Source organism: Cavia porcellus, unplaced genomic scaffold (assembly GCF_034190915.1).
Source record: "Cavia porcellus strain 051 isolate PalLab524CR breed Dunkin Hartley unplaced genomic scaffold, mCavPor4.1 scaffold_34, whole genome shotgun sequence".
NCBI lineage: Eukaryota > Metazoa > Chordata > Mammalia > Rodentia > Caviidae > Cavia > Cavia porcellus.
The window spans coordinates 8,211,060-8,228,177 of record NW_026947517.1 but is presented as its reverse complement, the minus strand read 5'-3'; positions in this window follow the sequence as shown (position 1 = coordinate 8,228,177).

Here is a 17,118-nt window from a genome sequence, read left to right as displayed (position 1 = left end):
TCACATCAGAACATCAGTAAAAGACCTGAGAGACTTGCAAATTATTTGCCAATATAAAATGACTTCCTCTGTGAGTGCATCCTTTAGTGACAATTTAGGTACACAGAGGCCCGACAGCATAGGCTGCAAAGGCTCATGTTAAGGTGACTGGAAGCACCATGCAGGTTCCTAACACACCTACTTCTTGCCCATGCAACACACAATGTAATGGCTTGATAGTGCTGGAGAAGCTATCAACAGTCCTGAAAAATCAAGCTATTGATATAGGTTTGTTTCTCTCCAAGAGAAAAATTACATATAACATTAGGTAACTAAAGAAATTTCTCCTGTCTCAAAAATGTCACATCTTAACCTTTCCCATCTGTTGTAGTCAGGGTTTGTGAGGAAAGAGACTTAACATGGAACTTATAATTGATAAAATAATTTAACAATATTTACCTCAGAATGTCAGATTTAGAGAGATATAGAGCTTTTCAGATACTAGGGACCAAAAAATCCAACTGAGTACTTGAATGCTATGACAATATCCAGCACAAGTACAGCTGAAGAATTCAAGCCCAGGGCAAGGACAATCAAAAGTTTACCTGGAGACTTAGAGGCACTTACAATGTGTCATGAAATTCTCTGTTAAGATAGTACCCTAGGAAGGCTCAAAGTTCAGTGTTGGAAGCTAGAAACTCTGTTCCTTTGGTCATAGAATCTATACCACAAAGTTGAGTGATCATTACTGGAGCCAAGGCATGAAGCTCAAGATAAGAGCCAGAGATCGGCAATAGAGAACAGTAGTCATGCACAGCAATAATGAGGACCTGAGCTTCTTTGATGATGATGATGATGATGATGATGATGATGATGATGATGATGATGGCTGAGTTCATATCTGGAAAACCAGTGCTACCAGCTTCACCATGAGAATCAACATCCCAGCTCCTTTCCCTCTAGTTCCCCTTAATGCTGTTTTAAACAATCCATCAATGCATGTTCTGTCCCAAAACCATGACGACTTCATTCACTGGATAATCCAAGTTGACCATTACTAAGCAGGTCACAGCACCAGAGCAGTTCTCTAGATACTTAAAATCTAAACAGGCTTTATATCACTTGATATATTAAAGTGATCATCTGGTCTGCTTCACATAAACAACAGTGAGAAAACCCGAGGCTCATTCTAATGAAATAATCAGGAACACAAACCTTCACAAAGTAGTCTTCACATCTGCTTTCACAAACCTCTCACTCGAAATATGTGATATGTTTGTATCTGTGTGTCCTACACACTACATAACTGTGGTCATTTGAATGAAACTGTAGTCAGGGTAATTGACCCTCTGATTTTCCATGGAAATTTTAAAAATCTTTTCTAAGTAATGTATAAAAAGAAGCAGTTATGTACACCTATGTTTCACTGCAGTACCCTGACAGCACTGAACCCAAGAGAGAATGTCACGAGGCTGGTGGTATGCACATCACCACCTCAACAATGCCGAGGTTTCTCCAGATGCTGGAGGTAAAATAGTGGAAATAATTTAACAACAAAAACAGTTGAAGTGTAATATACTGAATACAATGAATATACCAAATCTAAAGTAGGCCTGGTGGCTCATGCATGGAGCCCATTACTTGAGACACTGAGGAAGGAGACTTGTTGAGACCACTCTGGTTTATAAAGTGATCTCAAAGCCAGCCTGGACTTCATAGCAACATGCTTACTCAAAAAGATAAATATATCAAATCTAATGAGCATAATAGTGTACTAGTGATTGCCTTGTGACATTAGCACGACTATCATGTTTATACTGACCTATAGTCTACTAGGAAAAGCTAACTTACAGCCCATTTCACAATAAAATATCACACCGTTTACCAAATGGAGTACACTGGTGAGTATTTATTGTTCATCATTGATATATGGTGGTGATGGAGCCGTGCTTGCTGCTGCTCTCCATAGAAAAATGACTATTGCTGCAGTAACAGGAATCTGCATGCATCACTGTAATATGTCCTTAACTCTTTGAGGAAGAGACCCACTAAAGGAAGCACTACATTAATGAGAATTACTAATTTTAGTCTTTTGAATATTTGAAAAACTGACTTTGGTAGTAGTTGAACTACTTACCTACATTTCCACCAACAAGGTTAAATAGTTTCTTTACTCCTGCAGTCTCATGTACATTCCTTAGATCTTGTGGTGATTTCTTTTCTCTGTAATGAGATGATGTCCCTATTTGAATTTCTCTATTGGGCAAAAATGCTCAATAGTTCTTCAGGTATTTCTTGGCAAGTTGTACATATGCTGAAAAATGTGTGTTCCTTTCATGTTCCTATTGGTTTTACATGTTAGCTATCAGGGAGTAACAGGTAAAATTTTTCTCATTTTGTAGTTTATTTTGTAATTTTGTTTGACTTTTTTTGTGCCTTCTATGTTTATGCAGAAGGATTAAAATCTTACAAAGTCCTTTTTGCTCATTTTGTCACCCTATCTTATTTTCTACACAAAACAGCAGCAACAGCATTAAGAAAAAATGTTTCCATTCAGAACATGGAATGCCTGGCTCTTTCATGTTTCACTGTTTTACTCTAAAAGAGGCATATTTGATAGTGCTGCACAAATTACAATAAAAAGTACATTTCCTGAGTGAAAGAAAAATCACAATTTGCAGTAGTGATTCTTTTGTTCTATCATACATTTTTATTCTTGACCTCAACTTGCTTGTTTCCTCAAACTTCAAATGCAGGGATAAAAACAACTGCTTGACACTCTGCTAAATCATCTAGCAGTTGACACCCAAATTCAGCTTCAAAGCCATGATCATCCCATCTCATTCTCTCCTGATGCTGGGACTAAAGAAATCACCATTAGCCAATCTTTATAGGTAACTCCTTACCAATGCAATTATTTAAATACAAAGTGATCAAAAATTTCATACTTTTTCTTAGTTTTTATAAAATAACAAGTAATATAAAAGTGACACTTCTACTATACTCAATACAAGAATGAATGGGATAAATTGACAACTGCCCCAATGATGCTCAGGATGGTCACTCCATAAACAAATGTGCTTCCCAAGTGATTCTTGGTGATAACTTCTAGGTGGGCAAGTGATAAAAGGACAACTATTGATGTGTAATTGTGAGTATTAAAAAATGTTGATGCTGGGGAGGAAAGGAAAGAGATCTAAAGCATTAAGCTACATCTGCAGAACTTGAAGATATATTTTGAGACAGGGTCACACTAATTGTGTAGGTTTTACTCAAATTCCTCTTCCACTAATTTACGCTCCCTGAGGTGCTAGGATTACAAGCATGCATCAACAAGACCAGCAAAATTTACTTTCATGATGAAATGAGAAAGTGCATGTACTCAGGTTATATGTATTATAGATTCAGTCTTCTATTATTAGCTGTAATACAAGCTCCAAATTTTCCCATTGATGGTAAGCAGAAATGTGCTTCAAGGAATCTGGCCACATGCTGTTGTACATATAGGCTAACAATGTAGTTTACAGTGTCTTTTACTTTATGAAGTATGTCAGGTACTTCAGGTACAAAATAGATTTAGTTTTAGTGATGATTACACAACAGGTGAGTAATGTATTCTTCCAAGGATAATTGAGACTTGGGCAAGCTATCTTCACTGGATTAGGGGTATTTAATGAAATGCTCACTTGTGTTTTCTTGACACCACATATTTTCAAAACATAATACCATTGGAACCTAAGCACATTTTGAATTCAACAACACTGCATTAAACACTTTACAAATTACATGAATGTAAAAATGGAAGTGAAAACCACAGGAAACCAACTGGGACTCATGGCCCAGTGTATGTGTTTAAAGATAATCGGCACACGCCATAAACATCAGTCACTGGTCCTTATAAATAAAGAGATATGTCATTGTATAAATGCACAATTCAGTAAAACAGAACACAATCTGAATCTTAATTTAGCAAATTTACTTTTTACTGTGTTGACAGCTCAAAATTTAGGTTTCCCTTCATGCCATTACTTCAGTGTTTTAGGAAAAAGCTGTAATAATTACAAAATATATAATGCATTCACAGCATCAAGGACTAAACTAAAGGCATTTGCATGATACATCCAATAGCAACCTTTTCCCCCAAAACACCTTCACATTTAAGAAAATTGATTTCAAAGTATCATTACTCATAAATCATGCCAAATTTTATAATTTCTGGAGATATTAATATATTTTGTGGTGTGCCATTAGAGACAAGTTATGGTTATGTCAGTATGGGCCAATCAGAAATTCACAGTACTATGGTTTACTTTGGTACATGTGGAGAAACATTACTGGCAAAGTAAAAATGCAATATAAACATAACAGCTAAAATTCTGATGGATAGAAAAACAACAGTTTAGTTAAATGACAAATATTGGCACCACTGAGAAAGAAAATCAGCCAACATAATGTACATGGTATGATGTCCAGTGATGTTACAGAATCAGCAGATATCTTGTCTCGTCACCACAAGGAAAACATAACATTCACTAATGTGCAAGTTATGTGAAAAGAACACAACTGTCAAAACCACATGCTCCAAGCCTTAAAAATGTATATCTTAATGCCAAATATTGCATCCACTTCAGAAGCATCATTTACGAAAGAGAAAGTGAAGCATGTGCATCAAAAGATTAAAGCAAATGCAGTGTTAAAATTACAATTCACCAACAAATAAGTGACTAGACTAATTAATAGTATTGCTCAGTTTTATATCACAGTGCAACAGAATTTGCATTGGGCTTGTTAGTGTCTTTTCTTCAGAGTATCTGTTCATTACATCATGTATTATATAACTTGTTCCCATAAATAGGTTAGAAATTCTTCCCAGGTATGAATCTCTATGTATATATCAATCCTTTTTGTATTATTGGGAAAAACAGATCAAAACAAGACAACAAATCAAATTCGTATAAAATCATGATATGAAAAAGACATATAAGACCACAATATTGGGTGATGTACAGTATTTACTATGCTTTCTCTTGTTATTATCAATAGAATTTTCCACACTATCAAGCATTATATTGTTAAGCATAAGATTGCATAGCTAGTTTTATAAAAACAACTTTGAAAACATTGTATGATGTGAAAGCAGTTAATAATCAAACCTGGAATGGATATCTTTTATTTATTTATACTTTTGGTACTGGGGATCAAACACACGATCTCACACTTGCCAGACAGGTGCTTAAGCCACTGATCTAAATCCCCAGCACCCCAATGCATATCTTTTACATCTTGTCATCTTCAGAGTAGTTGCCTCTACTCTTAGACTTGATACCAGCAAGCATACCAAATGTGAATAAAATCAGTCAAGGCCAAATAGCATGCAGACAAACCAGCTTCAAATAAGATCAGTCATAGTAAGACAATGTAAGTAATACAGGGTTTCAGTTTAAGTTAATAAAAAATTAAGGATAGTTACCATGGTATAACCTGATATTTTTGGGTTATATGTTTGTGCCCTCAAATCTAATATGAGTAGACAGACCAGAACAAAATGTAATCAAACCAAACAGAGCAATAAATCTACTGTAGCTTTTAAATCCTGATACACTTTTAACAATGCCCTCTGCCTTCTTTTTTTAGGCAATTCCTCACCTTTCTCCTTCTCAGGATACTATTATTCACTGTTCAGAGTGATAATAGTTGTCATGGTTTATGTCTGTGTCCCCCAGGCCTCATAAATTTGAATTGTGCATTTGTTATTCATTCAGTGTCTAGTGCTTGGATTGATGGTGTCAGGGCTCCACCCACAAAGGGGTGGAGCCAGGATGTGATGTAATGGCAGGAAGGTGTCTCTTTCTCTTTTCTGGCTTGAGCTTGCTGTTGGCAGCTGCCATGAACTGTGGTCCATCCATGCCCGCCTGTCTTGGAGCCAACTAAGAGTGGACTGAAACCTCAAAGAATTGTACGAAATAAACCTTTCCTTTCCCAACTTTGGGCTTCAGGTATTTTGTCTCAGCAATGAGTAAAAAGTAACTAAGACAGTAGTCAAGTCTCTTATGTTGAATTTCAGCATACATAAAGATAAAGACAGCTACTACGAAGAGAGTGAAAGGCCTTATTGCAATTATTATCAACTTCCCCAAAATCAGTTCTTGAAGACCAAAAAAGCCCGCATCATCCTGTAATTATTTGATTAGTTCTATAATGTTCAGTATATATTCAGTGTGTTTGAATATGGGAACAACTATTTAAAAGAAAACTAGAGACATCAAGATAAACAGTGAACATCTCCAGTGGACCTGCTTTGAAATCTGTGTTTCTTTAACTTGTTTTCTTATGGACTGTTCTGTACTGTTTTGTCATGTTTAATCTTACCCTCCTTAAATTAAAAAATAAGTACGTAGGACAGATAAGCATAGTACTAAGTTTTTATTGGATCATTGAGCAGCACTGTTCACAGTGTCATTATTTGAATGCCACTTTGTATGCTTTAATTTTTTAACTTGAACTATTTCTAAGACGACAATATGTAACTTATCAACTAGAGATTTCTTGTTAATTTTTTTGAAATTCTCTGTTATTTCTACCTTTTTTCTGTTTTTTTTCTCTTTAAATAAAAACATTACAATTCACCAAAAATATGAAAATTAAGTTTTAAAGACAAAACATTAAGTACATAGATACTGTTTTGCATTAAGAACTGGTGATCAACTTAATGTCAGCTGGATTACATCAGCATGGCATTGAGCAAAGATGTTCCACCTGAGGTAAGTTGCCAGGGTAAATATGAGGAGAAGAAGGGAGGTGATGAGGGTTGAGGCATTAAGGAAGCATTGTGGGTTGTCCTACGAGTTGCTGTCTGAGCTGTTGGTTCTCCTGAAGAAGCCTTGGTCCTCACACTGAGCATTACTTCTTGGCTGGGAAGGGCTTGGATAGGAAGACATGTGCTGCTTGGTCTCCAGAATGAGCTCATCACACTGCTTCCAGGCATGTACTTGACTGTGCTTCTCATAGGAGGAGCTCTGGGTCTCTGTGTCACTGAGGACAGCTGTGGTGCCTTTCAGAATAGACCTGTTCCTTGTGAGTTTGACTTCTCAGCTCCAGCATAGAACGCTCATCCCACTAGCACAGCTCCATCATCCAGCTGGCATAGACTTTCTAGGTTCCACCGCTGACCCTTGAGTCTTTCCAGCATAAATCCATAAAAGACAGTTCATGAATCCTTCTTTTGTGCTCTGGACCTCCAGTAGGACTAATAGTAGGCATTGTCCTGAGCTCTGGATTTTTATCTGAACTCATGTGGGACATTGCTATGGGGTTTAGGCTCTTGACTAAATAATCTATGTCTTTTAGCAGTAACATTCATTGTCAAATACATGAAAGAATTCACACTGGCGAGAAACCATATGTATGTAAGCAATGTGGAAAAGGTTTCACCCAACCTGGAAATTGTAAGCAACATGATAGAATTCACACTGGAGAGAAACCCTATGTATGTAAAGATTGTGGATAGACTCCCTGCAGTTTCCTGTGTTAACTCCCGGTGACTATTATAAAAATAATATTATAAACATTTGTCTTGATCCACTTGTTCTCTGTGCACACCCCTGACTACAACAGTAACTATCCATACTTGAAAATGAAAAGCACATTTCAGTTTAGCATGTTTAATTACAAGATGCCATGTTGAAGCACAAAGACACTTTAAAAAATCTAGAGAGGTACAAGTGATTAACTGAAAACCTTACAACATGTGCACTTGAGGAGAGCTCCACCTCAGATTTGTCATTTCTGGAAAATTTGTGATTATTTCTTCAGGTGTCCTAGGGAATTTTAAAGTAAACTTAGATCAAAACTGTCTGACCAGTGACGCTTTTAATAGGTATTTAACAACAAATATGGATTGCTAATATATCGCACATTACTAATCCACATAGGATCTCTGCCCAGTGAGCTCTTTCAGATATGTAACAATGATCATGTATGCTGAGAGGATTCCCGAAACACATAGGATTTATCTCTTGTGTGAGTTTCTTCATGTAAGTGAAATACATGGCTCTGGCTGCTGAAAGTGTCTCCACTTGCTTACATAGCCAGTGGTTCTTCCCAGTGTGAATTCTTTCACATGTTTTGCAGTGACTGTATGCATTAAAAGCTTGCCACATTGTTATATACATAGGGTTTCTCACCAGTGTGAAGTCATTGATGTCTTTTAAAATATCCACGTGTGGTGAAAGCTTTTTCATGTTCTTCACATACATAGGGTTTGTCAACAGTGTAAATATTTTCATGTATTGGACGATGAGTGTTTCTGCTGAAACCTTTCCCACATTCCTTACATATATAACTTTTTTGCCCAGTGTGAAGATTCCATGCATTATGCAATATGTACATGTGCTCAAACCATTCTCACGATGCTTATATACACGGGATTAATCTTGAGTGTCAACTTTCATGTTGCTTACAATGTCCATGTAGGGTAAAAACTTTCCCACATTGCTTACACACATAGGGTTTCTCTGCAGTGTGAATTCTTTCATGTTCCTTACAATGTCCGTGTTTGGTAAAAGCTTTCCCACATTGCTTACATACATAGGGTTTATCTCCAGTGTGAGTTCTTTCATGTTGTTTATTCCCTCCACGTGTGGTAAAAGGTTTCCCACAGTCTTTACATAGATAGGGTTTCTCTCCAGTGTGAATTTTATCATGTTGCTTACAATTTCCAGGTTGGGTGAAACCTTTTCCACATTGCTTACATACATAGGGTTTCTCGCCAGTGTGAATTCTTTCATGTATTTGACAATGAATGTTACTGCTAAAAGCTTTCCCACATTTCTTACATATATACAATTTCTGCCTGTGAAGTTTTTCATGGATTGCACAATAAGTACATATGCTGAAAGCTTTCTGACAGTGCTTGCATTTATAACGTTTGTCTCCAGAGTGTAGACTTTCATGTGCTTAACAATATGTACATGTTGTAAAAGCTTTCCCTCACTCTTTACATATGTAGGGTCTCTCTCTTCTGAGAATTCTTTCATGTTTCTTACAAATTCCATGTGTGGTAAAACCTTTCCCGCATTGCTTGCATACATAGGGTTTCCCTCCACTGCAATACTTTTTATGGATCTGAACATTGTGTGTGTTTCTGTTTCTTTCACATTCAAATTACCTTCTGCAGTACAAAGGAATACTTCTTTACATTGATTCCAAGGTGTATGTCCTTAGGATTTCCCTAGCTTTTCATTTCTGTAAAGAAAAAAAATCACATATAGGATTGATAACCATATTACTAAGTTTTTGTTGGAGAGTTGAACAAAACTGTTTGCAGTCTCGCTGTTTGAATCACCATTTCATATGTTTCACTTTTGTATCTTGATTAACTATTTCTATGAGCACAAAAGAAATCATCAACTAGTTATTTCTTACCATTTATTTTCACTTTGAAAGTAGCATTATTTCTACTTATTTTGTTTTGTTTAGTCTTTCCTTACATAAAATTTTTAAAAAATCACAATGAAATGGGTCTCTGTGTTAATGACTACATTAACGTGAAGTTCTGCTTTTAATGCTTGCTAAGAAATTTTGACAATGAAGCAACAGAATGGCCTTGTAAGATATGTTGAAAACAACCATTCCCAAAACCCTAGTACACAGTTGGAAATCTTAAAATTTGGTACCTTTTGAAATGCAGAACATTTAGCTTCACTTTGGGCATGGGAATATATGTGTATCACAGAGAAATCATTCTGATACATTTCTCAATTATAGTCTCCTTTCTGTCCTTAACCTGTAATTCCCATTTCCATACAGTCAGTGTTACCTTTCTCTATCAATATCTTTCATTTCATTCCACAATTAATATTTTGGTTTCTCATCTAAAAGAAACCCTGTGGCATTTTAGGCTTTATATCTGAGCTATTTCACTGAATTGATGGGAGAACGACTCACGCATTTCTTATCATAAATGACATTATATTATTTATTTTTTGCCATTATGTAACACGTTTTTATGTTCCATGCTGGGAATGAACAACAGATATTAGCATAAAATCTCTAGCTTTTATATTTATTTTAAGAGATTTTCACTGATTATTAAGCTGTGAAGTTTGAACTTGAATTTGCCATTCGGCAAAATCTGATTCATAGGGTGCTGGGTTTACAAGAATGCAGAACCACAGAGAGTCTATTAACATTTTCCTTCTCCACAAATCCAGTTATAGATTGCTAAGCTGTTTCAAGGCTTGGTCTCTTATAACTTGATCTGCTTTGTAAATGAGTAAGCATGTATCTGTATTTTATGTGGATTTTGAGTTTTTAAAAATATATCCAGGACAAGTATAAGGGGATCAACTTCTAGAGATAACTGCATACTGATATTCAGAATGAATGCACTTAACATTCCACCAGCCTACTGAGAATTTTAATCAGAATGGCTGATTTTCTATAGCATGGCTTGGAAACATGAGCACTCAGTTTTATTTCAAATTCTATTGCAATCTTAGCAATTGTTAGATAAAGAATGTGTTGTATTTGCAAGTATATATGGATAGAAAAACTGGAGGCAGAATGTCATAACTCAAAGTGTATGCCTTTTGCACACATCTATATGCAATGTCATACATTTTTATGATTTAATTCCCTTATTATACATACCCTGGCTTATACATCTTGGGAGAATATTACTGACATTAAATTGAATGGTGCCTCATTTCTTTGGCTGTCATTTTTCTGCTCACAAACTAATTACTCAGGAACATTGCTTCCCGTTGTGAGTGCGAATTACCTTAACTATCTCCAGTAAATTTTGCATTCTTTTTCAGCTTCCTGGATATCCCGAAGTCTTCCTGAATTGTAGACATAGAAATACCTGTATTTATTAGAGTAATAAATACAAATTAATAGATTTTTTTTAGATTTATGATATAATGTGACTAGGTCTGAGCTATTTTTCAAAATATTTTCATATTCCTTTTAATGGAACAGCAGTGATGAGCAACAAACATTCTAACAACATGAGTGACAAAAAGATGGCATGCTTACCTATCACAGTCAAGTTCCTAAAGATTTCGCCCATCACATCTCTGTAGAGTTTCGTTTGGGATGTACTCAGCAAAGTCCACTCCTCATTGCTGAAGTTCACAGCCACACCCTCAAAGGTCACCACCTCCTAAAGGATCATACATATATTCCTCAAAGAAAGTTGAGACACCAGGTTTGGGATATCTTAAATTCTCTCCTACAGATCTGAATCAAAAGCAAAATGTGTTGGTCTATATCTATAATCCCAGCACTCACAAGGCTGAGACAAGGGGGCATTGGTGAGGTCAGGAGATTTCTAGGCTCCATACAGGGTACAAATCCAGCTGATATACATACAGAATGCTTGTCTCTATAAAACAAACTAACCTAAACAAATAACACCAAACAGAACAGCTGAATGGAGACTGATTCATTCAAATCTTAATTCCATGTCTGGGTCATTAATTGTGTGAATATACACACTTTTGGAGACAGCAAGTTTGATGCTAGATTGCGACACACTGCTAATTTAAGAGCCAAATAGGAGCACTGATTCTTGTGCTCAGTCACTGCAAGATTCCCTGTGTATTGTCTCTAAAGCAGAGCTCACAGTGAGAAGCCTGAAGGACCAGCATCCACAAAGTACAGAGGCAGATGAATATCTCATCAATCAACTGGGAAACCAAGCAAGCACATCCCCTCCCTGTTAAGTTGTGGCAGTCTGGCATAATGCAGCCCTTCCAGGGGGAGAACCATCAGCAGCTCCTGAGATCCATGCCATATTGGAACTTAGGACACTGGGAAGCCAAGCAAGCACCTGCCATCCCTGGTAAGCAGTGGTGGTTTGGCAGACTGCGGCACTTCATGGGGAGAACCAACAGCAGCTCCTGAGATCCACGCCATTTTGGAACTTAGGACACTGTGAAACCAAACAACCAGCCTGCCTCCCTGCTAAGCAATAATGAACCTACTGATTCACAGCCTAGAATCAAATATCACACTTCCCCAACCCCTCTTCTCCTATCATCCTCCTGTTAGCAAATGGGAACCAGAAAAATGAGCATCTCCTGGGAAGTTAACCAAAGCAAATAAGGGAGACTTCCTTCTACTATCTCTTGGAAGGCAAATATTTTTATTTTGCTCCATTCTGAATAATGGCACTGCTTTATTCAATATTTTGTTTTGATAAGTTCTATAATGCTCTGTATTTCATCTCATTTGGATATATGTGATTGAAAGAACAACTATTATAAAATAATGAAATATACTGTGATACCTATTATTATTATCCCACTAACCTGCCATGAAATTCTGTACCAATTTCACTGTATAATCTTAGGTGGCCTTATTCTGTCTTGTTCTGTTGTATTTCACCACTTTCAAAATTAAACAAATAAAAATATCTCATCAATCCCTTTGATAGACTACAGATGATGTCTCTTCAAATCTCATTTGAGTACTTTGTTCTTAATATAATTAAGCAATATTTTGAAATACAAATTTGGTTTTAAGACAAATGATAAGCAAATTCATGCCTATCCTAAGGACTGATATTCTAAATAGTTCCATAGCCCTCTGAGGAAGTCAGGAGGCACCATTCAAAGAAATGTATCCTTATCTTATAGGCCGACATTCTAAATAGTTCCTATCATCCTGATCAACTCAGGAGTCACCCTCCCAAACCCCTAAGGGAAGAGTCACAGCTGCCTAAGAATGCCTGCTTTCTTTGTGACTCCCTTCCCGCTTTGTTCCCAATTTAATCAACTTTACCTGAACTTATAATCTTATTGGCTACCATAGCTCTGTCCCATCTTATGCCCATCTGCACTGTGAGTTCCTAGTTTTCCCCACCTTAAACTCATTTCCCCACATGATTTTACTCTATAAAGTCCATAGAAAGAACAGTGTTTGGCAACCTCCTCAGAAACCCTTCTGTCTCTCAAGCAGCTTTATTTCTCTCAATAAGTGTATTTTTCCCTTAATCTCTTTTGTTCCTAAAATTCATTCTTTGACCTTGGAGAACACAAACCCATATCAGACATAGTAGACTGGGAGATTCATTCCCCTATAGCAATATCAGTATAAACTTTTCTCTTTCTTGAAGTCAGAGAAATCAGCAGTAGTTTGTATTCTACAACGTTGATGTCACCATTCCAGTGATACTTGCATTGAAGGGCTTTATCCCTGCCTCAAGTGCTGCTTCTGTTTTCTGAAAGTGAGCTGACCTGTAATTTTTGTTATGGTATCAACAATGCATTAAGGAAATGACTCAAAATATTTCTTATGAATGGTTTACCACCAGCCATGGAGGAAAACAGATAGCAAAATTTCTTTTTTTGATTTCTTCATTCAAACCAAAGGATGTACTTGAAAGAATTTTGCCCTAGAAACAATTACAGGACCTCATGGTTGTAGTCCAAGGTAGAAATCAGGGATGCTTATTCATATGGCCACTTCCTCTTTTCTCCTTGATACAACTTCCACTTTCTTACCCAGGGGCCTAAAGAAAATTTCCATCAGCTCCTTGCATGACATCACTGTCCCCTCCAAGCACCACATCCAGTCAAAAGTCACATATACCCCATAATCCCATAGTCAGTCAGAAAAAAAGAATCCAAATCCTTGGTGGCTGTGGGAACCTCTCCACATTCTTTAAATAAAAGGTCACTTTTCCATTTCTTATATTCTGCTTCTCTAATGTGCTAATTTACCTCCTCACTAACCTCAGTAATCTAACCCACTTTATACCCATCTCACCACATGATTTTATTCTATAAAGTCCCTAGAAAAGACAGAGCCCTTTGCTGCCCGCTCAGAACCCCTCCTCTTTCTCTCAGACAGAAGCTTTCCAATAGGATTTTTGGTGTAGTAAAGAAGAGCATATAAAGTCAAAAAGGCCTTTATTCTAAAATCAGGGAGAGAACCCCATGACCACTGGGGTTCTGGCTTTTTCGTCTGGAAATATGTGGGGCACACATATAGTTTTTGATTTGGGTGGTGCTTAAAGGTGGCATTGCTGTATGCAGGTGCCTGATTGAGACTCTTTTCTGGACACAGGTAAGTTGCATAGGGGAGGGGAAAGTGATCTCAAGATAAAAGTTTCCTGGTTCCTCATTCCACTGCCAAAATATCCTATTTAGGGCAAAACACTTTCACCTTCTTTCTCTCAATACATATATTCTGCTTTTCACCTCTGCTGTTTCTAAAATTCATTCTTCCATTTTAGAGAACACAAACTCATAACAGACATAGAAGGTCAGGAATTTCATTCTACTGTAACATGGTATGGCTGCCTGTATATCTAACTAACTCAGTTGCCTGTAACATTAAGAATTGTTTATCAATTTCACTTGGAATAATTAAAATGTTCTTAAAGAATATAGGGAAATATATCATTAAATTAACAAAAATGATTATCACAGTTTTTCTACCTAGCACCAGCCAACATTTTCAACTTTCAAGTATGTGGGAAAACAAAAAATAAAAACAACTCAGAAAATAGCAATCCTATAGGGGACAGTATATCATTCATGGTAATTGCCATGTAATCTGCAGGTATTTCGTAGACCACAAAAGAAACATTGAGCCTATCAATTAACAAGTATCAGTCTCAATAAATGTGCTCATAGCACTCCATCATTGACAATTGTGAATTATTCTTTTCTATGAGGGATTGAACTCATGACCTTGTGCTCTCCAGGCAGCTCACTGTATCACTGAGCTCAATCCCCAGGCCCAACTACTTTAGATACTAAATATGACTATTAACAATGTTTAATTCGCCATTTACATATTTAGTTATAAATTTTTTAAACCTACATTTTCACAAATGAAATTATTTTCTTTCCTTGTAGGTTAAATTACTTTTTTTTTTTTTTTTTTTTTTTAGCTATCGGGGATCACAGTAACCACCTAGCACTTTCCAGGCAGGTGTTTCTGCCTGCTGAGCTAAATACCTGGCCTATATTAATCAATATTTTTAAATGTATAAACATCACTTTATTCATTCAAATAGTATTGTGATTTTAGTGAACGATGTCAATGTAGACAGAAATTGATATACAATCAGAGAGGAACTGGAACCTCAAAGAGTCAGTGCAAAAAATTAAATACAACAGTCACTGCTACAGGCACAGCTGAAGAAATGCAGAAGGTGAATATGCAGTGTACATGTCTACATGACTCCTGAAGAGAAAAACAACAGCTTGAAATGTACTACAATTACCACCACCTCCTCCAGGAAATTCAGATAGGCCTCAATTACCATACTCAAAGACCAGAACAAATGGACTATTGTTCCCACAAAATGCCTTGGCTCTTTCCACATACATTTTCTGGCTGAATTGTTCCCCTGCTGAATAATATTAGTTAAGCAGCTTTAAGCTTATATGTTGATTGTAGTTTGAGACCCACACTGTACCCACATTGTGACTTTCCTGTATAAATGACTCCTGACAATAGGCCTGTGGCCAAATGCTGAAGACCACTCCTGAAAATTCAGGGCTATACTTCTCTCTCTCTTTTTTCTTTTTTTTTAGAAAATTGTGAACTTCTTTTGGTTTGTGACTTCCTTTTTCAATGTTGTGAGCCATTAAACTTGGTGCATTTGACATCAAACAGGGCAAGATTATATTTCTCTTATTTCAATTTGAATATGAAATGTCTGCTAAAGGCCATGTTTCAAAGCCTGGATTTCAAGCTGCTTGTTTGCCATGGATTTAACATTTCCGTGAGCTTGTAGAAGTCCTCAGTCTAGTGAATTGCAGATGTAATGCAGGAAGGAATCACTGTTGTCCTGTAGCACAATAGGTGCCATTCCTAAGTCTGTGTTGGTCACAGCCTCCTGGATGTCACTACATGGATTTCTTTCCTCTGTTGCATCACTCAATAATTTCCATTTTAGAGAAGTCAGCTTTCACACAGCTCTATTATTGTTTTTTTTTCTTTGAATAGTCTTTCTCTCTCCTTGGTTGTTTATTTTTTTCATTTTAGTTTTTTGATTTAAACACCTAGTCTCACTTTGGAGTTCTGGCCAGCCTTGCACTCACTTGTAGGTTAGGCTGTAAGATCTCTGTCGAGAAGAAGGCCCCAAGGATCCAGCTCTCATGAAAAATCAAGGGGTTTTTATTGTCTGCGCATGTGAGGGACCCTCCGACCGCACTCCAGTGGGAGAGGAGAGTGGGAGAGAGAGAGCCCTGAATAGGGGAGTGCAAAATATATAAAGTATATAAAACCGAAGACCAGAAAGCAAGCATCGGTTACCAAAGCAGATGGCATTGGTTAATAGGGGTCGTGTCATTTGTTTACTGGTGGGTGAGCTATCTGCTGCAGGTGGCTTGATGTTTTTGAAAACTCATATCCTGTCTGCAGGGTTGATAGTTCACAGTGCTCTTATTTTTGGGGATGTCGATCACAACTTCCCTATCAGGTCAGAACATCTGGTTGTTCTGACAGAGTGACAAGGCAAGAGGGGTTTCCTGAATGTTTTAACTCTTCATCGCCCCCCCCCCCGTTTTTGTGAGGATCTCTAATCTTAGAGGTTATTAGTATGTACTGGGTCATATTGGTATCTCAAGACCATCATCTTTACCTGGGAGACCTGTGATCGCACCAGCTGTGTGATCTTGTTTAGAACATAAGGGCCTATGGTAAGGAGTAGGAGCAAAGCAGCTAAAGGGCCTAGGAGGGGGACAACATAAGGAGCTAGCCCTTGTCATAGGGAAGTGAAGGATGTCTCCGAAGAGTATTCTTTTTCTCTAGTTTTGATATTTTTTCTGAGTTTGGACATGACGTCTTTTACTATGTGTGAATGGTCAACATAAAAACAGCACTCTTTTTTTTTTTTTTTTAGAGTGGCAGATAGGCCACCCTCCTTTAGGAGGAGTAGGTCTAGTCCCCTCCTGTTTTGGAGAACTACTTTAGCCAACAAGTCTATTTGGTCTTGAATGACCTGAATGGTACTAGATAACATCTGTACATCACTAACAATCTGGTTGGAAGGTTGGACAGAAACCCCTACTCCTGTTGCTCCCATACCTAAGGCTCTTGATATCTTTAAGCCTACCAATAAGGAATAAATTAAATTGCCCTCTTTGAGTGGCCTGTGATGTAATCTAAACTAGG